Source organism: Cynocephalus volans, chromosome X, assembly GCF_027409185.1.
Source record: "Cynocephalus volans isolate mCynVol1 chromosome X, mCynVol1.pri, whole genome shotgun sequence".
Classification (NCBI taxonomy): domain Eukaryota; kingdom Metazoa; phylum Chordata; class Mammalia; order Dermoptera; family Cynocephalidae; genus Cynocephalus; species Cynocephalus volans.
Genome location: NC_084478.1, coordinates 152,876,475 through 152,901,384, shown reverse-complemented (window position 1 = coordinate 152,901,384; position 24,910 = coordinate 152,876,475). Strand labels below are relative to the sequence as shown.

The window sequence follows — 24,910 nt, the reverse complement described above, 5'->3', positions numbered from 1 at the left end:
CCATCCGTACAATGGGTTTGAAGGGTCTGAGCCCTAGCCCTGACAATACAAATGGAAACTTAGTATAACTAAAATAATGAAACGTTTTGGCTTTAGTTATGAATTGCCTACCCATACAATTGGCATAGTTGTTGCTGTAATCCTACAATTGGCATAGTCACTTCACAATACAATTGTCTCGTAGCAATAGAATTGGCTACATTGGCAGGATTCCAACAATGGCCCTAACTCGATAACTGGCATAGTCATGGCAGGATTCTGGGCAGGTAAAAGAGGCTGGCAATTAGCATCAGGGGTAGGATGCCAAGCAGGTAAAGGAGCCATTAGCCCCTTGGGAAGGGGAGGAAATGTGGCTACCCTTGGGTACGTGGTGCCCAGTGGCTGCTTTTCTGTTGACTGGGGTCTGGCTGTTGCTCACTGTACTGCGAGCCAACATGGACCAGAAACCCTGTGAAGCGGCACAGTTTCAATATTTGCAGCAGAAAGCAGACAGGTTGGAAATGCTGATACATGCCCTGGAGGCTGAAGCACAGAAACAGATCACTCCTGCTTCCAACACCGGGGATGATGACGAACCTGATGGTGAGTTGAGGGAGAAGGTGCGTCTCCTGGAAGGACTTGTTGCTCATCAGAAAGTGAAGCATGAGCAGCCTATGGGACTGGGTGGACTGGTAGGCAACCCACAGATGACCCAATTCACTACCTATGTCCCGTATACCCAGGTTGAATTAGTTGGCTTGGGGAAACAGTAAAGCAGCAGAAACAGGGAGAGCTCCTGGCTGCTGCAGCTATGGGACCTAGGGGTGGATGGTGTGATGTGCTTTGGAGAATATGTAGTAAATGCTTATCACATTTGTCCAAAGGCAGATGGTTCGCTGGGTGCCATTTAGACCCGATAAGGCGCATAAGGTGCCACTTAAACCCAAAGGCTCGCTGGGTGCCATATAAACCCGAAAAAAAATGTTTTGCATGCAGATGTGCAGATGACCTGAGGACGGGCGCCCCTGCAGAATTTCAAGTAAAAATGGAAAACTTAGTGTAACTAATATAATGAAACATTTTGGCTTTAGTTATGAATTGCTATAACAATATAATTGGCTACATTGGCAGGATTCTGACAATTAGCATAGCTATTGCTGTGACCAGACAGATATTTGACCCATATTTGTAAGGGCAGGGAAGGGTCTGGGCCTAGTTTCCCACAGCAGCCAGTCTCTGTTTCCAAAGCAAGGGAAAACCTTTCTGTAAGCTTTGTCCTCCAAGGCTTTGTCTGCTAATTATCAGGCCCTCCATTCCATCAAGATCAATTCCTTGGTAAGGCAGAAGCTGGTTTTTAGCAGTCAACCCTTTACAAATCCCCTATGAGAACCTGCTTTTAAAAGAATCACTGTGTTCTGCAAAGACCTGTATTTAGAGGAACATGTAGAACCTCTGTTATGCTAGGCATTAGTTCTAGCACTTCTAGGTTAGGAATAGATAACTCTGACAATTTATCTTACGTGAGAAGGGATATTAGAAGTCTTCTAGCCTATGCACCATGTTTTACAGATGATTAAAAGAAAACTCAGAGAAATGAAGGGACACAAAACTGATTATGTTGGTTCCCAAGTAAAGTCCCTTTTTGACTCTCATGACCTCTAGAATAGAGGCCAAACTCCTTGGCATGGAGTATAAGGCCCGCATTGCTGAACCTTACCAATTGTAAAGCTACACAACTATGCCAATAGTTGAGTTAGGTAAATCATAACTAAAGCCAAAATATTTTATTATTTTAGTTATACTAAGTTTCCATTTGTATTGTCAGGGCTGGGGTTAGGGCCCACAGACCCTTCAAACCCATTGTACAGACTGGGCCACCAGACTCTTCACATACCAGGCGGGGTCACCAGACCCCTCACACGCAGGTCCACACTAGGAAATTGAGAAAGATCCCGGGAGCCATTGGCAGATGACACAAGCTCAGTCCTCAGCAGCAGAAGCTTGCAACAGATCCAGCAGCAGTAGCAGCTTTCCCGTGGCCCGCCGGGGGCATCCCAGGGGCAGAGGGACGCCCTGGATCAAAGCCACTCATCCTTTATACTTAAGTCATAACCCAGGACACCTGGGTGCACATGTACAGTTACCTTAGACAATATACCAAGGAACACCTGGGTGCACGTGCATATTTACATCAAATGCTCTGCAAGATTCTGAACATCTGAGGGGCCCTGACCATTTTCCTTCTCTCTCCCTACACCAATACTTCTAGCCTCTCCTCCTTGCTACCATCCCTACCTTTCATCCTCTATACTCCAGCCACACTGAACATTTTGGGAAGTGACTATCAAACTTGGCTGTATATTAGAAACACCTGGCACACTTTTAAACATCTTGATGCCCAACTGTACCTCAGACCACGAGATTCTGATTTAATTGATTTCATTTTGGAACCAGACTGTGGTATTTTCTACAAAGTCTCCCATGTTATTCTAATGTGTTACTAAGGCTGAGAACCATTGAGTTAGGTGATCTCAGAGCTCCATTGTGGAACTGAGATCCCTTTCCATAGTGGTGGTGGGGAGGGAGGATTGTTAGTGTGAGTACATTTGAGTATAACTTTAAAAGATGGTTAGAATTTCAATAGGTAGAAATGAGGAGTAAGAGGACAGAAAATCGAGTCTGGTGGTCCAGCTGAGCAGGTAGTAACATGAGGATGAAGATATTCTTCTTTATACTCTTGTATGGATGATAAGTATATGCTTCAGAGTTTATATTTTTATCCACTTCTATTTACATTTTGTCCAGCAAATATTACAAATGCCCCCATTATACACAAGCACGGATACTTCAAGTGATAATTGAATAAACAGATATTCCTCTAGATCCGGAGACAAGTTCTTTGCATCTTCATTCTAGAAAGCCAAGAAGGGAGTCAACTCCAACAAAAGCAATAACAAATAAACCTTCATCTTCATACAGATCCAAGCATCTTTACATTCATCAGAGGGCATGTAGTTGTAGTAATAGTAAAGTGAGGAATTTGCTAATGTTCATATCCATTGTTTCAATAGGAAGATATAAGTTTACATAATGTATGATATTTAGTGGTTAATTTCTATGATTTCTCAGCAAATAAGTTGGAATCTATACTGGATATGTAACCATTTAGTATCATTAAAATTTAACCTGAGGATATGTTTCAGCTCTGAAGTAGAAGGAAATAAAAAGATCAAAATATTTCCACCACACATTCATGATGATACAGTTAGGATATAAAGGCATGAAAAGACCAGAATTCTATAGGTATGATTCATTAAAAGTACATAAAAGGTATAGTTCAGTTAGAGATGTGTGGGTGATTATCTAACAAAGTTGTGATATTTGATGAGGCAAAGTGTGAAATGCCAGAATAAATATTTGAAAATAAAACATCCAACCAAAGTTCAACAAATATTTGTTATTTGTTCAACAAATAATTGTGGCATATTGTACTAGGCATTGGTGGCACAACAGGAAGATGAGTAGACCACATCCTTACTTGAATTCAGAGTACTTGAATGTCAAATAGAAAGGACAGTAAAATGGTTAATTACAACAGCATGATAAATGCTAAGATTGGGGAAAGAACAGGGTACCCTGAGAGCACAGAGCTGAGTCAGTTTACCAGGATTATGGGAGATAAAGGCTTCCTGGAGTGACACTCATGTTGAGACTTAAAATATAAGTATTATTCATGGTGTGTGTGTGTGTGTCCTAAGTTGTTTAGAGAACATAGGTCGTTGTAGAAACCAAAGGTTCAGTTCATTTAGGATGTAAAGTGTGAGTGTGGGATGTGGTGATAGAGAAAGTGGGATGGTGGATCAGGCTGAGTCATGAGGCTGTTATAAGCATTCAATCACAGCATCCTTGTTTGCTAGAAGCAGCTTTGAAAACAAAAACAAAAACAAAAACAAGTTTAGTCACACTGGTTGTATACATGGGACACAGCCTGGGAATAACTGGTTTGAAACTAGTATCTTTTGAGAGCTACTCTAGCTTTAATTCACTGTGTGAACCTGCCTGCATAATACTGTGTGTGTGGAAGTGATTTTCATGGGCTGAATTATGAAAATAGAATAAGATATTTCCCTTGTGGGCCTTTTGACCTTACCCCACTCTTGTTTCTTATTTGTTCTCAGAAAGGCCAAATAAATGTCAGCTCACCCTGACCCTGGCAGATAGAAGGAGGCAGAGACAGCGAGTGTCATCAGATAGATTCCTAATGTACAAGAAGACCCTTTACTTCATACCTCATGGAAATTCAAATAACATCAAGGAATGCTGGCAATAGAGAGATAAGGGTGATTGGGATATGATCCTTTATGTGGCTAATTTGACTCATGCCTGACATGGTGCTTGCTTCTTTGCAGAGAAATACCTCAGAGATAGGGTGAGATTTTTTGATGTATGTAAAAAAATGTGAGCTGCTTATATTCAAGGTATGTTAAAAATGCAAGATAGTTTTGTAATGAGCACTCAGATGCTTCTGAGAATACTACAGGGTTAACAAGTTCACGGAAATTTTGAGCAGTAATGGCAAGATGCTTGATCTATCCTTTTTTTTTTTTTTTTCATTTTCAGCGTCTTTGCTAGAAAAAAGAAGCGTAACTGAATAAACCCTAGAATTAAGATCTCTTTTGAGTGACAATCTCTTTAGTTCTGCACAGTTAAGAGAACCCCTATGGGGTTAATAGGAGACTTTGCCTCCTCAGCAGTTACATATTCCATTTAAAACTCTGGGTAACAAATCATTACCAAACCTTCTGGGACATCATTTTTACCACCTTTGGAACCTCTTTTTGGAAGCAGAGCATTATCTTGATACTGAAGTGGGATGTTTCTAGACCCTGCGGGATATGCAGGATGACTGTCATACCCAGGAGTGCTCAGTGTCACTCCAAGCAGGGAGGCAACCATAGACCATTAGCACTAAAAGGGCCATTGAAAGTCCTCTGGTGCAACTGCCATTATTGTGCTGGTGAAAAGGTAGTCTCTAGCAGTTTACTCAAAACCAATGGGACAGCACTAGAACCTATGTTTTCATTCATATGTTTTCTTAAGCAGGGACATGGAATGCTAAAAATAAGAGCTGATATTTGCTGAACACTTACTATGCCTTGGGCACAATGCTAAACTCCTTACATTTATTGGCCCATTTAAATTTTACAATATCTTTGGAAATTAGGGACTTTTATTATTTCCATTTTAGATTCAGAAACTGATGGACAAATAAGTTGCTCAGGGCTACACACCAGCAAGAATCAGAACCAGAATTCTAACTCAGACCTGTCTGACTCTAAAGCCTATTGCCATTCTGCTTCTAGAATGAGGCAAAAAGAAACAAGGAAGAAAGTACCAAGTCAAGATAGTACTCTTAAGTATCCGACCATGCTGTATTTTAAACTCAGATTAATAGAGAGCACCTTGCTGGGCTTGGAGTCTCATTATGAGAAAAAAACCTCTCCAAATGTAGTAAAACATAATCAAATTTTATGTAGATAATACTGTATCACTAAGCAGACTAGTGGCATGAAACTTAATGATCATTTTGTTATGAGAGATTTCTGTTCCAAAGACATATGTTGTAAAGCGTCCTCACCTGCAATTGCCTCCAATCAATGAAGATGAAAGGAACTGAAGGAAAAGAAAATAATTTGAGCCAAGACTGCCCTGGGTTGGTTGTTAGTCGCTTCTCATGGCTCTCAGTTTTTCAGTTTCTCCTTCTGTTTAAGCACTTAGCACATCTCAGTGTAATTTTTTGTTCACAAGTATTTCCTTTGAGACAGAACACAATCTCCCTAAAGAGTAGTTAAACTACAACGTTTCTCCTTTGTACAACTAGTGCTAAGCCCAGTGCCTGACACATAGTAGGTGTTCATAAAAAGGTTTGTGGAACTGAGTATGTATTTCCTGATAAATGCATTGTAGCCAAATCTAGAGGATTTTAGAGGCCATTCTAGAAACCAAACCACATGAGGCTTTTGAGAGAATATGAAAGATCATGAAAGTTCTAGTCTCTAGGACTGTTTTACTGCTATAAATAGCTTTTGGAAATGATCAGAGATATCCAGTTCAGGTTCTAGAAATCTCTCAGACTACTCCACCTGAAGAAATGGAACATGAGCCTTTTAGTTTTGATTACTAGGGATGGCGATTGGGAGTGTGGTAGAGGATCTGAAGAGTGAGAGAACATTATATGATTAAAGGATCGATTACATGCACTAGAATAAGGGGCTGTACAGCAGATGGGGGGAAAAGCAGAAACATTTTTTTCCTAAAACCTCGCAGCACGACAATGCATGATACTCAATGAGACCCTGTAATTAACAACAACAAAACCTAACTTGGATAACATGGCGTCATGTGAAGTCACCTATCAGGCTCAGCAGAGGAAACGAGGGCAATTTGCACTTTGCTTTGTCTCACACTTGCTCATGGTTTCAAGGACTGCAGCACCAAATGACACAGATGCTGTTATGCAAAGGGGCAGGTGAGTTGTTCCCCCATTACCCACTTTCCCCATGTATTCATCTCTAGCTCCAAAAGCCCCTCTTAAAATGGAACCCTGAATCTGATTTTCCCCTGTTTTGAAGGCTAAGGTAAACTATGGGAGAGAGGGTGCACAAAAGTGCTCAGGCAGCACGGAGTGCTCCGTGTGCTGCTTGCAGTTTCTCCAAATGAGTCTCACGAAGTTCATTTGAAGAAGAGGAGGGCTGCATATTATTTATGAGCATGTAATATCCCAACATAGAAAATCTCTATCAAAAATGTCCTTACCAACATGGTAAGATGAATCTGTGATTTAGAAAGAAGAAATTCAAATAAATGACTAGTTTCGCATTAGACAGTTTTCCAGCTATATCCAGATGGGAAAAAAAAAGAAAGAAAATTAACCAGGATCATAGGGCTCCCTCCATCTTGGGTGCTAATGTTCTATTGACAAGTTATAATGAAGGCTTCTCTGTCCCAGAGTGAGGAATAGGCTCATTAAAACTTGAGGAACAGGAGAGCAAGCTTTCAACTCTTGTTTTTTAAACTTCACTGGTTTTTAGAAATACTAAATGAATTGCCTGACAAAACAATGTTATTGATTTCAAAGTGTGTCTGTATTCTTGTGTTCGCATTTGCATTTGAATCTGAGCTACTTAGTGTGTCAGTTGTTGGAAAGAAGAATGGAAATGAGAGTTCTGTAGTGGGCTCGAAAAGACTGATGTGTTGACTCTTCCACTTAGTTACTGTAGAAATAAGCCTCATACTAACCTTGGCTTCTTCTTAATCAAAACATATCAATTAACATTGTTTGAATATTGCTTTCTTCTGGATTAGAAGAAAGGAGGATCCCAAAATTTTAAACCACTAAATAAGATGGCTGTTCCGCATGTAACCCTATTAGGATGCCAGGCAATAACTCTAGAAGGGGCTGTTAATGTACACTCTCAACAATTCAAGCCCGAACATGTGTAATGCTGAAACACTAAATAATCCAAAAATCATTTAGATTTGGTTCTGAGAACACACTATGATTTGAGTGTATATGTGGCAGATGTGTCCTCCTAATTACTTTTTCTTATGCTAATATTAACATGGATTTCTATTCCTCAAGCACATAATTGGTAGTAGAAATTAGGGGAAGTCAAGGGTGACTCCATAGTTCAGAGTCATTGTTAGGAAGAGAAGTAGCTTCAGGGAAGAACAATATTTCATACATGTTTATTTAGAGTTGGTACAGAAGGAACAAATCAGAGAAAATGTCCAGTCTGGAAGAGTGGGGTTCTATATCTTCTACAGAGGGCCTAGAATGGAATCTCAGAGAATAGCCACAGTTGGGGTGTCTGGAAGCAGAGAGAAGACAGCAAAGGAAACCCAGAAGGTACTATCATTGAGGTAGGAGGAGAATCAGTCTTCTAAGTCCCACATTTACAATGAAGGAAAGGGTTAGAAGAAGGAGAGAGCATCCAGTGCTACGAGAAGCAGGTGAGAGGGTTCAAGGGAGTAAGGACTGCTATAAGGCCAGTAACTGGAGTTTCAGAAGTCCTCATAACTCAAATTGTACAAGTAGAGTAGAGAACTCAGGAATCAGGTTGCAAGGGAGCGTGGAGGGGGAAGAAAGAAACAGGCAGTGTACACCAAAAGGGGTTGAAAGAGAATGAGAAAAATAAACCAAAACTAACCTATAACTAACCTGGGGTGTGGGACCAAGAGAAATGTGATTGCTTGCCTTTTCAAGAGAAAGAACACCTGTAATTTTTTTTTTTTCTTTTCTTATGAGAGACTGAAGATAGCTGACAAAGGAGGTAACTGGAGACACATTATTTTGAAAGTGGTGAAACACAATGGCGTCAGGACCACCAGTGAGATAGGAGCCTCAGAAAGAGGAAGCACATCCTCCTCTGAGACTAGCTGGGAAGCAATGAGAGGCCAGGTATGTGGAGAGACGTGTTGAGGAGGTAGAATATGGAGCTCATAGCACCGTACAGTAGGAGGGAGAGGTGAAAACATCAGGAGAGTTTGGAATGATTACTGGCAGGAGTGTCCTGGGAAACCCAAAGTAATAAGTAAAAAGATTGTTGAGCAGCAATGGGAGTAAAGTAATGAGTCTGCCCAGGCTGAGCAATATCGTTAGGCCAATAATAGAATCAAATTCAAGATCAGGGAGAAATGTTCCAAGAAGGCACGTTAGTGAGAATGACCCCATGAAAGAGGAGGTGCATGGAATAATCCCGAAGTGCCTTTCTCTTTACGATGCACAACATGCTGCTGCTGCTTTGTAGCTGCAGGATGCTGGTCTCATAAACTCCATTCACTTTTTGCATGCATGTAGAAACTGAGGACTGTCAAATGAAGTTTATTTTGGAAGAAAATATGGAGTTTTAACTAAAGACAGAAGAAAATTGTGAAGAGGCAACCAAAAAGAAAAAAAAGAAGGAAAGAAGGAAGGGAAGGGAAGGGAAGGGAAGGGAAGGGAAAGGGAAGGAGGGAGGGAGGGAGGGAGGGAGGGAGGGAGGGAGGGAGGAAGGAAGGAAGGAAGGAAGGAAGGAAGGAAGGAAGGAAGGAAGGAAGGAAGGAAGGAAGGAAGGAAGGAAGGAAGGAAGGAAGGAAGGAAGGAAGGAGTGAATTTGGGAAACTTGGTATAATTTATTAAATCACAATGAGGATTGGGTTTTTCCATAATTCCCCTATCAATGAAAGATTAATCTAAAATTTCCTGTGGAAGATAACATGGGTTGTGAGTCTCAGCTTAACTTATTATCCAGTGAGTAATATCCCATAACTAAAAGAAGTGTTATACCTTAGAGGTACTAGGCAGGAACTCTTAAGGCCATGTATATAGGTTCAAGTTCATTGTTGAGAACTTAGGCAAGTTACTTACTCTGTTTGTGCCTTATTTTTTCTCATGTGAAAACGGGCTCAATAAGTGGCTATGTCTCATAGGCCTGTGGTGAGAAGTAAATACATGAGACCTTATATATTTAATGTATAAAATACCTGTAGAACACTGGCATTAAGTTAGCCATTGCTATTATCTGCTTTTGACCAGAATTTTCATAGCACATGACTTATGCAACTATTAACAAGTTTCTATAATTCTTTTATTTTTGTGTATTTTTCTCATGTTCCTCCTTAATTTGTAAACTCCTGGGAGGCAAAGACCATATCTTATACATCTTTATATTCAGACCTGTCCTGATTATTAATAGCTGAGTCACAAACAACTCCATGACTTAGTGGCATTAAACAACAACCATTTTCTTATGCTCACAGTTCTGTGGGTCAAGAATTTGGAAAGGACACAGCGGGGTCAGCTCTCCTCTACTTCATGATGGCTGAAGGCTCAGTTCCATGACTCAACTGACTGGTGGAGTAACGTGAACAGCTGGGGGCTACAACACCTGCAGCAGGAGGACTCATGCTCCATCACTCTCATGTCTTACACCTGGGCTGGAATGGCTGAAGAACAGGTTCAGCTGGGACTATCCATAGGAAAGGCTACCTGTGTCCTCTCTAGCATATCCGTCTCAGGGTAGTTTGCCTTCTTATATGGCAGCTCAGAGCTCCAACATCAAATGTTCCAGAGAACAAGATGGAATTGATTGGCCTTTTATAACCAGGCCTTGGAAGTTATGTAGTGTTACTTCTGTCATATCCTATTGCTCAAAGCGGCCACAAACCCATCTAGATTTTTAGCAGATATAGACCCCACCTATCAATAGGAGGAGTGTCAAAGAATCATGGCCATTTTGTTAAACTGCCACAATCCTCTTCCATGGCACCTTTTGTTTATAATGCCTTAATATCTCTCATAACTGTCTCCTCCTCTCTATCTCATCTACTACTGCTCTAGTTCAGGTCCTTGTCTTTTCTCACCTGGAGCACTACAATCATTTTCTAAATGGCCTCCACTCCTGCCTTTTCTTATCCATTTCCCATAAAGAAGTCAGAGGGAATTTGTAAAAACATAAGTCCCTCCTTCAAACCTGTCAGTACTTTCCCATTGCCCTTAGAACACAGTCTAAACTCATTACCGTTGTTGCCCATCTCCCCAACTTCCTCTTTCACCACCCTCTGCCTCATGCTTTACACCCTGGTCACTCTGACCTTCTCTTGATTTTCCTCCTCCACTGTTTCCTATCTCAGCCAACGGAACCAAAGTGCCACAGAGGTTCCATCCATTTCTCTCCATCTTTTTCACTCCCCCAGTTTAAACATCATCATCTCTCGTCATGACCTCAGTATAGCCTCCTAGTCAGTCTCCTTGCTTCTATCCTTGCTCTCTCACAATTTGTTTCTCGTTGCCCCTGGAGAGTTCTTTCTAAAACTTGTATTTATATCATATCAACACTTCTGACTCAAACGTTTGAAAACTGAGCTCATCTTTGACCCCAAACCTGCTCCTTTTTCTGAATTCTCTTTCGGTGAATAACCCCCACTTCTTCAATCCAAAGCTTTGGCTTCATCCTTGACCTCTACTCTCTCCTTTACAACTCACAATTAGGCACCAAGTTCTTTAAAGCATGCAGTGTAAAGCATAGTACTTAGAAAAAAGACAGTCCAGGTTCAAGTACAGGCTCTGCTATTTACTAGCTATGTAAATTGGGGAAAGTAACTTCTCTGAGTACTGATTTTTTTAAAAACATCTTATTGTTTTTCAGTGTTTATGGGGTAAACATTTCACATGTTTATGGGGTACAGTTTGTTGTTTCAATACATGCATATATTGTATAATGATCTGATCAGAATAGTCAACGTATCTATCACCTAAACAGCTATCATTTCTTTGTGGTTATAACATTCAATGTCCTCTTTTCTGGCTATCTTGAAATATGCGGTACAATATTATTAGCTATTGTCACCCTAGAGCACCAGAACTTATTCTTCCTGTCTAACTGTAATTTTGTGACTTTTTGTTTTGTTAATATATGAAATGCTTTATTATCTTAATATATCATAGGCAAACCAAGTCCTTTCAATTTAGAAGAGTCATTTAAATTATAGTCTCCCGTTCTCCATTTTCCTTATTAATACAGTTCTAATGAATGTAACTTTGTATCTTTGTACCGGTCTACCACCTTTCCCTGGATGCCCCTCCTTCTCCATTTCCCTGCCTCTGGTAACCACTATTCTACTCTTCATTTTCTCTTCTTCACCTCTTTTTAATTTATTCATTTAATTGATCCATAATAATTGTATATATATGGAGTACAGTGTGATATTTGTGTCCATTCATAACGTGTGTAGTGATCATATCAGGGTGCTTAGTATATCCATCACCTCAAACCTTTGTCACTTCTTTGTGTTAGAAACATTCAACATCATCTCAGCTAGCTATTCACAGGTAATACTTTGTCGTTAACTGTAGTCTCCCTATGTTGATATAGAACATGATATCCCATTCTTCCTATCTCTCTATTTTGTATTCACTGACCTTCCTCTCCCCATCTCCTTCCCCCTCCCCTTATCAGTCTCTAGTAACCACTATTCTACTCTCCACGCCTATGAAATCAACTTTCTAAGCTTCCACATATGAGTGAGAGTATGTGGTATTTCTCTTTCTGTGCCTGGCTTATTTCACTTAACATAATTTTCTCCAAGATCACCTATGTTGCTGCAAATGGCAGAATTTCATTCTCTTTTATGGCTGAATAGTATTCCATTGTATATATATACCACATTTTCTTTATCCACTCATCTTCTGAGTACTGATGTTCATGTCTGTAAAATGAAAAGAGTAATAATATATATTTCTCAGGGTTGATGTGCATTTCTTGAAACCTATTTGCATAATGATTCCAATATAAGAAGATCAATAACAGCTCTATAAAAGCTATTCTAGAAGAAATAGTTGTGGAACTGAAAAAAATTGAAAATTGATGGTTAATAAACAATATTGGGGAATTAATATGAATTATCTTAGGTGTCTAAAGTACACTATGGTTATGTGAAAAAGTGTTCTTAATTTTTTTAGAGATACATATGGAAGTGTTTATGGATTAAATGTCTATTATTTACTTTGTATCTCCTCAGAGAAAAATAGTTGATCCATATGTGGCAAAACATTAACAAATGTTAAATTTAGATGATAGGTATTCACTATAATATTCCCGTTTTCCACATGTTTAAAGATTTTAATAAATAAGAAGTAAAATAACTAAATTCAAGAAAAAGTGTCCATCTGTTGAATCTCTATAATCATTCACTTCTCTTCATTCCCAGCCATTACTCTGGTTTAGATGTTGGCAAATTTTTCCTGTTAAAGACCAAATAGTAAATATTTTAGACTTTGTGGGCCATATGGTCTCTGTAACAACTCAACTCTGTGATTGTAGTCAAAAGCCGCCAAAGACAGTACATTTATGTACTGATGATTCCTTCCAATAAAACTTCATTTCCAAAAACAGGTGGTGGGGCAGATTTAGCCCATGACCCCTACTCTAATTGAAGCTCTCATCAGCTGTTACTTGGATTACACTTACAACTCTCTAACTTGTCTCCTTCCCTTCAGACTTGCCCCCACTCCAATCCAGTCCCTACAGAGAAGCAGTAGCAGAGATTTTTTTTACCTGCAGAACCCTGCAGTAGTTCCCCATCACCTTCTCACCTTCACTACCTCTCTAACTTTGGTTCTCATCATCAGTCCCCAACAGCGCCTTTCAATACACACACACACACACACACACACACACACACACACACTCACACACACCCCACATACACTTTAGAATCTCCTAGGTCTTTCTGTTTTCAGATGTAGTGTATAATAGGAGATCAGTCAGGGAAAGGAAATCAACCTCATCCTTGACTTCCAGGGGATGAATTATCTATGGATCAAAGAAAAATTAAGCAGAAAATCAAAAAATTTCTTGAAACCAATGAAAATAAAGACACATTTCAAAACCTGTGGGATACAGCAAAAGCAATACTAAGAGGGAAGTTTATTGTAATAAACACATACACCAAAAAAATAGAAAGATTTCAAATAAATAACCTAACAGTGCACCTCAAAGAACTAGAAAAGTAAAAACAAACCAGTCCCAAAATTAGTAGATGGAAAGAAATAATTAAGATCAGTGCAGAACTAAATGATATAGAGACCCAAAGAATGATATAAAAGATCAATGAAAGAAACAAAAAAAATTGTTTTTGAGAAGATAAACAAAATAGACAAACCATTAGCTAGGCTAATAACAGCAACAACAACACACACACACACAGAGAATGGAGAAGACCTTATTAACAAAAATCAGAAATGGAAAAAGAGACATTACAACTGATACCACAGAAATACAAAGAATCATTAGCGACTATTACAAACAACTATATGCCAATAAATTTGAAAACCTGGAGGAAATGAATAAATTTCTGGTCACATACAAACTACCAAGACTGAACCAAGAAGAAATAGAAAACCTGAACAGACCAGTAACAGGCAACAAGATTAAAGCAATAATCAGCAGTCTCTCAACAAAGAAAAGCCCAGAATCACATGGCTGTACTGCTGAATTCTACCAAACCTTTAAAGAGGAATTAATACCAATTCTCTTCAAACTATTCCAAAAAATTGCAACAGAGGTCATCCTGATACAGCAACACATCCAAAAAATTATACACACAATGCAGCAGAATTTATCCCAGGGATGCAAGGATAGTTCAACATAAAAAGTCAATAAATGTGATACACCACCTCAACAAAATCAAGGACAAAAACCATATGATTATCTCAATAAATGCAGAAAAAGCATTCAACAAAATTCAACATCCCTTCATGATAATGGTTCTCAGCAAATTAGGTATAGAAGGAAAACATCTTAACACAAGGAAAACCTTATATGACAAACCTACTGCCAACATCAGGAACAGGAACAAGACAAGGATGGCCACTATCACTACTCCTATTTACCATAGTATTGGAAGTATTAGCCAGAGCAATGTGGAAAGAGAAAGAAATAAAGGGCATCCAGATTGGAAAAGAAGTCAAACTGTCCCTCTTTGCAGATGACATGTTCCTATATATAAAAAAACCTGAAGACTCTACCAAAAAACTCTTAGAGCTGACGAACAATGTCAGTAAAGTTGTAGGATACAAAATCAACATCCAGAAATCAATAACATTTTTATTCTCCAATAACAAAATAGCAGAAAAAGAAATCAAGAAAGTAAGCCCATTTACAATAGTCACCAAAACAAACAAACAAACAAACAAAAAAAACAGGAATCAATTTAACTAAGAAGGTGAAACATCTTTGCAATGAGAACTACACTTCACTACACAAAAAGGTAGAAAGACATTGCATGCTCTTGGATAAGAAGAACCAACATTGCAAAAATGTACATACTACCGAAAGCAACCTACAGATTCAATGTAATCCCCATCAAAATACAAGTGACAGTCTTCACAGAAATAGACAAAACAATCTTAGTGTTCATATGGAATAACAAAATACCCCAAATAGCCATAGAAATCCTGAGCAAAAATTAATGCCAGAGGCATAACACTACCTGACTTTGAATTATACTGCAAAGCTATATTAAACAAAACAGCAAGGTACTGGCATAAAAATAGACACTCGGGCAAATGGAACAGAATAGAGAACCTAGAAATCAACCCACAAACTTACACCCAACTGATGTTTGACAAAGGCAACAAGAACATACATTGGGGAAAACATTGCCTCTTTAATAAATGGTGCTGGGAAAATTAGACATCTGTATGCAGAAGAATGAAACTGCATCTCTCACAATCTACCAAAATCAACTCAAAATGTATTAAAGACTTCAATATAAAACCTTAAACTATATAACTACTAGAGAAAAACAGTGGAAACACTTCAGAAAGTAGGACTGGGCAAAGACTTTATAAATAAGACCTCAAAAGCAAAGCAACAAAAGAAAAAAATAAAAAATGGGATGTTATCAAAATAAAAAGCTTCTGCACTGCAAAGGAAACAATCAATGCAGTGAAAAGACAACCTACAGAGATGGCCCCCAGAGAGGACCCGAGAGCTGCTGGGCCCATACACCCCCAAGGCACCCATGCCAGAACAGGTAGGTGCTGCTGCAGGACACCCCCAGCCAAGGCCCTAGGTGCCACCCAGAGATGGCCCCTGGAGAGACCCGGAGAGGTGCCAGGCCCATGTGCCCCCAAGGCACCCATGCTGGAGCAGGTAGGTGCTGCTGCAAGACCACCATCCCAGGCCACTGTGCACCACCCAGAAAGGCCCAAAAGCCACCAGGCCCACAGGGCCCCAAGACTGTGTCAGAACAGGTAGTCACTGCTGTGGGACTCTCAGCCCAGGCAAGTCCCCAAAGCCCAGAGAGGCCTGAGCCTCCCACCCACAGGCACCAAGGCAGCTGTGACAAATTGGCAGACCTCGCAGGAACCTAGCCAGACATTAGGGTCAAATGAGTAGACCATGAGATCCCCTGCTACAATGACTAAACACAAAAGGAAAGATACCAGAAATATGAAAAATCATGAAAGTACACCACCAAAGGGTAAAAATAACTCTCAAGATCTAGATCCTATAGAACAGGACATCCTTGAAATGACTGACAAGAAATTTTGAGCACCAATTCTAAAGAAACTAAATGAGATACAAGAAAACTCAGACAACAAAATGATATGAGAAAAAGCATACAGGACCTGAAAGAAGAAACGCACAAAGAAATCAATGCCCTGAAAAAGAATGTAGCAGAGCTTGCAGAGCTGAAAAATTCATTCAATGAAATAAAATACATAACAGAGAGTTTAACCAGAAGGCTAGAACAAGCAAAAGAGAGAATTTCTGACCTTAAAGACTGGCTGTTTGAAATAACACAGGAAGACAAAAAAAAAAAAAAAAAGGAAAAAAGAATTTAAAACATTGAAGAAAATCTAAGAAAGATAACAGACAACCTTAAGCACTCAAATATCCAAATCATGGGTATACCAGAAGGGGAGGAAAAAGGAAATGACATTGAAAATATATTCAATGAAATAATGGCAGAAAATTTCGCAGGTATAGGGAAAGACACAGATCTTCAGATTCAGGAGGCTCAAAGATCCCCAAACATATTCAACCCAAAAAGGTCCTCACCACGACATGTTATAGTCAAATTGGCAAAACTCAAAGACAAAGAGAGAATTTAAAACCTGCAAGAGAGAAGTGTCAAGTCACCTATAAGAGGGACCTAATCAGACTAACATCAGACTTTTCATCACAAACCCTAAAAGCCAGAAGAGAATTGGATGATATATTCAAAATACTAAAAGACAAAGATTACCAGCCAAGAATACTTTACCCAGTAAGGCTATCCTTCTGAAATGAAGGACAAATAGTATATTTTTCAAACAAACAAAAACTGCAGGAGTTCACAACCACACGGCCAGCCTTACAAGAAATTCTAAAGGGAGTACTGGGTTTGGTAGATGAAAAGCAACAACCAAAGCCATAAATTCTCAAACAAACAAACAAAAAAACACTAGTAAAATTAAAATGCTAATAATAAAGAGAAAAAACGTTTATCTACAACCCCCAAAACCAACAAATATAGAAGAGAAACAGTAAATCAGAAAGAAAGGAACAAAAGATACTTAAGACATCCAAAAAAAATCAGTAAAATGCTAGATGTAATTCAACACTTTTCAATAACAACTCTTAATGTAAAAGAATTAAATTTCCCAGTCAAAAGACACAGACTGACTGACTAGATTAAAAAGGTGGACCCAAATATATGATGCCTTCAAGAGAGTCACCTGACCTATAAAGACACACATAAACTAAGAGTGAAAGGATGGAAAAAGATTGTGCAAATAGAAAGGAAAAATGAGCTGGAGAATCAATTCTTATATCTGATAAAATTGACTTTAAACCAAAAACCAAAAAAAAAGGTAAGCCCACTATATAATGATAAAAGGATTTGTCCATCAAAAAGGCATAACAATCATAAATGTATATGCACCCAATGTTGGATCAGCCAGATTTATAAAGCTAACTCTATTAGACCTAAAGAATGAGATAGACACTAATACCATAATAGCAAGAGACCTGAACATCCCACTCTTGATATTAGACAAATTATCTAGACAAAGAATCAGCAGAGAAACAGAAGATCTAAACAACACTTTAGACCAATTGGACTTTGGAGATATCTACAGAACATTCCAACCAGCAACCTCAGAATATTCATTCTTCCCATCAGCACATGGAAGATTCTCCAGGATAGACCACATGTTAGGTCACAAATCAATTCTCAACAAATTTTTAAAAAATGGAATTATTCCATGTATTTTTTCAGATCACAATGGATTAAAATTAGAAATCAATAACCAAAGAAATTCTGGAAACTATACAAACACATGCAAATTAAACAGCATTCTAGTAAATGACATATGGGTCCAAGAAGAAATTAAACAGGAAATCAAAAATTTATTGAAACTAATGAATAATGATACATCATACTAAATCATGTGGGATACTGCAAAAGCACTACTAAGGGGAAAATTTATCACATTAAATGCTTACTTCAGAAGAATGGAAAGATGGCAAGTGAACAACCTAACACTTCACCTTAAAGAACTAGAAAATAAAGAAGAATCCACACCCAAAGATAGCAGACAGAAAGAAATCATTAAGATCAGAGTAGAACTTAATGAAATAGAAACGCCCAAAAATGATAAAAATGATCAATGAATCAACAAGTTGTTCTTTTGAAAAGATAAGTAAAATTGACAAACCATTAGCAAGGCCACCTAAAAAAAGAAGAGAGAAGATCCAAATAAAAAAATTAGAAATGAAAAAGGCAATATTAAAACTGAAACATTGGAAATACAAGGAATCATTAGAGACTACTATAAACAACTATTTGCCAACAAATTTGAAAATCTGGAGGAAAAGGATAAATTTCTGAACACACACAAACTACCAAAACTGAGACAAGAAGATGTAGAAAATCTGAACAGACCAATAACAATAAAAGAGACTGAAGCTGTTTTCAGAAGGCTCTCAACAAAGAAAAGCCCAGGAACAGATGGGTTCACTGCAGAATTCTACCAAACCTTCAAAGAGGAATTAATACCAATTCTCTACAAACTATTCCAAAAGATTGAAACAGAGGCCATTCTTCCAAACTCATTCTATGAAGCAAACATCACCCCGATACCAAAACCAGACAAAGATACAACAAAAAAAGAAAACCACAGGCCAATATCCTTGATGAATATAGGCACAAAAATCATCAATAAAGTACTAGCTAACAGAATACAGAAACACATACACAAAATTATACACCATGATCAAGTGGGATTCATCCCAGGGATGCAAGGTTGGTTTAACATACACAAATCAATAAATGTGATACACCACATCAATAAAAGCAAAGACAAAGACCATATGATCATATCTATAGATGCTGAAAAAGCATTTGACAAACTTCAGCATTCGTTCATGATAAAGACTCTCCACAAGTAAGGTATAGATGGAAAGTATCTCAACATAATAAGACCATATAGGATAAGCCCATTGCCAATATCACCATGAATGGATAAAAGCTTACAGTAACTAGACAAGGATGCCCACTCTCACCACTCCTATTCAACACAGTGTTGGAAGTACTAGCTAGAGCAATCAGAGAAGAGAAGGAAATAAAGGGCATCCAGATTGGAAAAGATAAAGTCAAACTGTCCCTGTTTGCAGATGACATGAGCCTATATATTGAAGAGCCTAAAGCCTCTACCAAAAAACTCTTAGAGTTGATAAATGTTTTCAGCAAAGTTGCAGGATAGAAAATCAACACACAAAAATCAGTAGCATTTCTATTCTCCAATAGCGAACATGCAGAAAGAGAAATCAAGAAAGCTTGCCCATTTACAATAGTCACCAAAAAAATAAAATACTTAGGAATAAAGTTAATCAAGGATGTGAAAAATCTCTATGAAGAGACCTATAAACCACTGTTAAGAGAAATTAAAGAGGACACAAGAAGATGGAAAGACATCCCATGCTCTTGGATCAGAAGAATTAACATTATGAAAATTTCTATACTGCCCAAAGTGATACACAAATTCAATGCAACCCCCATCAAAATTCCAATGACATTTTTCTCTGAATTGGAAAAAACTATCTTAACATTTATATGGAATAACGAAAAACCACACATAGCCAAAGCAATTCTGAGCAAAAAAAATAAAGCTGGAGGCATAACACTACCTGACTTTAAAGTATACTACAAAGCTATAATAACCAAAACAGCATGGTAATGGTATAAAAACAGACACACGGATCAGTGGAATAGAATAGTGAACTGAGAAATCAACCCATACACCTACAGCCATCTAATCTTTGAAATTGGCACCAAGTGTACACACTGGGGAAGAGACTGCCTCTTCAGCAAATGGTGCTGGGAAAACTGGATATCCATATGCCAGAGAATGAAAGTAGACCCATACCTCTCACCATATATCAAAATCAACTTAAAATGGATTAAAGACTTAAATATATACCCTGAAACAATAAAACTCCTTAAAGAAAACATAGGGGAAACACTCCAGGAAGTAGGATTGGGCACAGACTTCATGAATATGACCCCAAATGCATGGGGAAGCTAAGGAAAAATAAATAAATGAGATTATGTCAAAGTAAAAAGCTTCTGCACAGCAAGAGAAACAATTAACATATTTAAAAGACAACCAACAGAGTGCGTAAAAATATTTGCAAAATATACATCTGACAAAGGATTAATTTCCAGTATATACAAGGAACTCAAACAACTTTAGAGCCAAACACAAGTAGCCCAATTAAAAAATGGGGAAAGTAGCTGAGTAGGTATTTCTCAAAGGAAGATATACGAATGGCTTATGGACACATGAAAAAATGCTCAACATCACTCAGCATTCAGGAAATGCAAATCAAACCACACTGAGATGTCATCTCACTCCAGTTAGGATGGCTAATATCCAAAAGACTGAGAATGATAAATGCTGCTGAGGATGCAGAGAAAAAGAAACCCTCCTAAACTTTCAGTGGGACTGAAAAATCATTCAGCCTTTATGATAAATGGTATGGAGTTTCCTCAAACAATTACAGACAGATCTACCACATGACCCAGCTATTCCACTGCTGGGGATATACCTGGAGGAATGGAAATCATCATGTTGAAGGGATACCTGTACTCCAATGTTTATTGCAGCACTATTTGCAATAGTCAAGAGTTGATACTAGCCCAAATGTCCATCATCCGATGAGTGGATATGGAAAATGTGGTATATTTACACAGTGGAATACTACTCTACTATAAAAAAGAATGAAATACTGCCATTTGCAATGACATTCATGGACTTAGAAAAAATTATATATTTTTTGTTTGTTTGTTTTTTGTCTTTTTCGTGACCGGCACTCAGCCAGTGAGTGCACCGGCCAGTCCTATATAGGATCCGAACCCGCGGCGGGAGCGTCGCTGCACTCCCAGCGCCGCACTCTCCCGAGTGCGCCACGGGCTCGGCCCAGAAAAAATTATATTAAGTGAAATAAGTCAGGCACAGAAAGAGAAATACCACATGTTCTCACTTATTTGTGGGAGCCAAAAATACATAAATAAATACACAAACAAATGGGGGTGGGGGTGGGGAAGAAGACACAACAATCTCAATTCTTTGAACTTGTTAAGACAAGTGAAGAGATATGTTGCTGATGGAGGGGGGTAGAGGGAAGGGGGGCAGGAGGATTCGGTAAAGGGCCAGGAAAATCAACTACAGTATATATTGATAAAATAAAATAAAATTTTAAAAAAGAAGAAAAAACAACCTACAGAATGGGAGAAAATATCTGCAAACTGTGTCTCTGACAAGGGATTGATATTCAGAATATACAATGAACTCAAATAACTACACAGTAAAAAAAAAAAAAAAGCCTAATTAAAAATGGGGAAAGGAGCTGAATAGGTATTTTTTGAAGGAAGACATGCAAATGGCCAGCAAGTACTTTAAAAAGTGCTCGACATCACTAATCATCAGGGAAATGCAAATTAAATCCACATTGAGTTATCATATCATCTCAGTTAGACTGGCTATAATAAAAAAGACAGAGGATAACAAATGCTGGTGAGGATGTCGAGAAAGGGAAACCCTCCTACACTGTGGGTGGGACTGTAAATTAGTACAGCCATTATGGAAAACAGTATGGTGGTTTCTCAAACAACTACAGATAGAACTACTATATGATTCAGCAATCCCACTGCTGGGTATATACCCAAAAGAATGGAAACCATCATGTGAAAGGGATACCTGCACTCCCATGTTCATTGCAGCTCTGTATACAATAGCCAAGAAATGGAACCTACCTAAATGTCCGTTGACAGACAACTGGATAAGGAAAATGTGGTATATACACACAACGGAATACCATTCAACCATACAAAGAATGAAATTCTGCCATTTGCAGCAATGTGGATGAGCTTGGCCAAAATTATTTTAAGTGAAATAAGCCTGACACAGAGGGAAAAATACCATATGTCCTCGCTCGTAGGTGGGAACTAAGAGAGAAAAAAGGTAGGAAAGAAAGACCACAGTGTTTCACTGGACTTGCAGAGAGATGGAACAGACCTAGGGTTGCCAGGGTTGGACTGGGGAGGGGCTTGGAGATAGGTTGTGTGGGGGACACAAGGAATAATTGCAATTTGAGGTGGTGGGCATGCTGATAGCATTGATTTGCTTGCCACATCTTGGGCAAAGGTGCTGATGGTCAGCTGTGTGCTCCACAAATATGTATAATCAGTTTTTTAAAAAATGAAATCACTATATATGCCTTACTGATATCAACTAATTTTAACTCAGTGCCTTTCAGTTTGCATATGTTCTGAATTGCCTTCATTTAATTATGAAAATTTGGGACATTAGGTAAAAGATGTTTGACAAAAACAACTGATTCAGATACGTTGATCACTAAGAAATCTGCATCTGAATTCTTCAGAATTTCTATTCTGTAAGTCAAAATTAATCAAACCCAAATTTTATAAGACAGACCGGAATAATGTAAAAATACCCAATTTTGATGTGGAGCATATGGCCTAATATTACTCCTTGATAACATTATAGAGTTGAGTAGCTTCTAAGAGACACATGAAAGAGTAAAAAAATTTACATAACATGTAAAAGCTTGTACTTGACACTGGGCAAGTCACTTAACCTTACTGGGCCTCTATTTTGCCAAGTGTTTAAAAAGAATAATAAATTTTAAAAAATTGACAGTTGCTGTAAAGTAGTGATTTGGAGCAAACTGCTTGGGTTGTAATGCACCTTCTCCTTTTCCTACTCACTTTATTCCTATTGTCTAGTGTTCTGAGTTTAAGTGTGCTCCCACCCCCAATTTTATATATTGAAGTCCTAACACCCAGTACCTTAGAGTATGACCTTATTTGGAGAGAGGGTCTTTACAGAGGTAATCAAGTTAAAGTTACAGTGGGCCCTAATCCAATATAACTTGTCTTTAGTAAAAGGGGAAATTTCGGCACAGAGGAAATGATGTAAAGATACGTAAGGAAAAGACTGCCATCTGCAAGCCAAAGAGAGAAGCCTGGAAAAGATTCTTCCTTCAAAACCCTCAGAAAGAACAAACTCTGTTGACACCTTGATTCCAGACTTCTAGACTCCAGGACTGTGAGACAATAAATTTCTTTAAGCCACCCAGTTTGTGGTACTTTGTTATGGCATCCCTTGAAAACTAAGACAACTAACCTCCCAGGCTACAGCTTCCCCAGCTGTAAAATGAGTAAAATAGTAGCTGCCTTATACAGTAGTTGTGATAAATAAAAGACCTAAAAATATATATTAAGTGCTTAGAGTAATGCTCAGAATATAATTGTATACTGTTAATGTTACCGATGTTATTTATCATTCTTTGTTGATGTAACTTCTTTGTGGATATCTCTATAAGGAAGGCTTAGAGATAATCTAAGTATATAGATTATCTCTATATAATAGAGATAATTTGCCCTTATACTTTCAACAAGCTCCTCTTAGCTTGCGATCACTGTCCTACATTATTAAGTGTTTCCTATGTAATCTTTAACACTTTGTCTTCCAACCAAACTGCTTCTCAGTGCAAATACAGGGAAGAAAGTGTGTGATCCTTTCCTCCCACCATAAGCATCACGGCAACACTCCTATAACAAAAAACAAGTTAACAAGAGAAAAGCATAACAGATGTATTTAATCCAAGTTTTACATAACACAGGAGACTTCAGAATGAAGAACCAAAGACCCAAGGAATAACTGTTCATTTTTATGCATAGATTTGTTGAAGAGTAGACAGCTGTGTAGAAATGTGACGAGACAAAAAGGGAATGATAAAACAGTAATAGACTGAGTGGGGAAACCTAGCAAGGCCTCTTCAAATTCTTCTTGGCCTCTCTGTTGTAGCATTTCTTCCTCTCAGGTATGGGGCAGGGCCCTTCTGGAATAAGAGTCTTATGACCTATTATTGGACAAGGGTAGACCAGAGAATTTCTTTATGACAAGCTTCTAAACAGAAAAGGGGGAGGTTAGAGTAATATTTCTAGATTTTATGGCTTGCTTTGAAGGGGTTCTAGTTTCTCTGACCTACCTTGGGGAAGAGGAATTCTAGTTTCTATGACTCGTTTCAGGGGACAAAGAGGGGCAAGATACAGGAGAGTAGGAGAAGGTCAGAGAACCCTGGGTTCTGAGGCTTCTGAAGCCTTCCAATCTCCTTTAATGTACTCAGCATGCCAAAGTGCCATACTTTGGGGTATCGTTTACTGAGCCCTGACACAAACATACATCTTTCGTTAAACACAATATTTTCTTTCATTCATGTTGCTTGAACTCCTGTGACCCTATCAAATAGGTTTCCCACAAATTCCTTATCCTGGATACATACTCAAGAACTTACCTGCTTTCCATTTCTACCAAATAGCAAAACAATATCAACTGGCAGAGATAATTATCAACTTGTGAAAGAAAGTGTTATTTCTTTCTACTGCAATGCAGTGCAATAGAAATGCCACTCTGAGTCAGATTATATTAAGTAGCTTTGTGTCACATGACACAGTGTGAACTGACACATGCTGTGCTTCTGGATTAGATCTGAGGTCACAAATCTAAAGAAACACTTTTCGTACAGAACCAAGTACTAGTGGCTGTAAGTACAAATATGCTGTTCGTAATTTTTTCCTGTGTTCTTTATATTTTCTGTGTTGGGGCAATAAGGGTGTTAAAGTTAATTTTGTAATTCAATCCACATCTAATGTTAATTTTTAGCTGGACTGAGTACCTTGTTTTCTGTCCTTGCATGACAGTGGGGAAAAGGCCCCTACACGCCTACAGTAAGACACTGATACTAGAAGTTTCATCCTGTCTTTGCCAGTGACCAGCATATGATCAGAGGTGAGTTCTTTCCTCTCTCTG

General features: G+C 38.4%; 1 pseudogene; it reads left to right on the top strand.

Moving 5' to 3' along the window:
* Positions 1-434: 434 nt before the first annotated feature.
* LOC134368487 (KANTR integral membrane protein-like) overlaps positions 435-24,910 on the top strand; it is a 119,304-nt pseudogene continuing 94,828 nt past the window's right edge.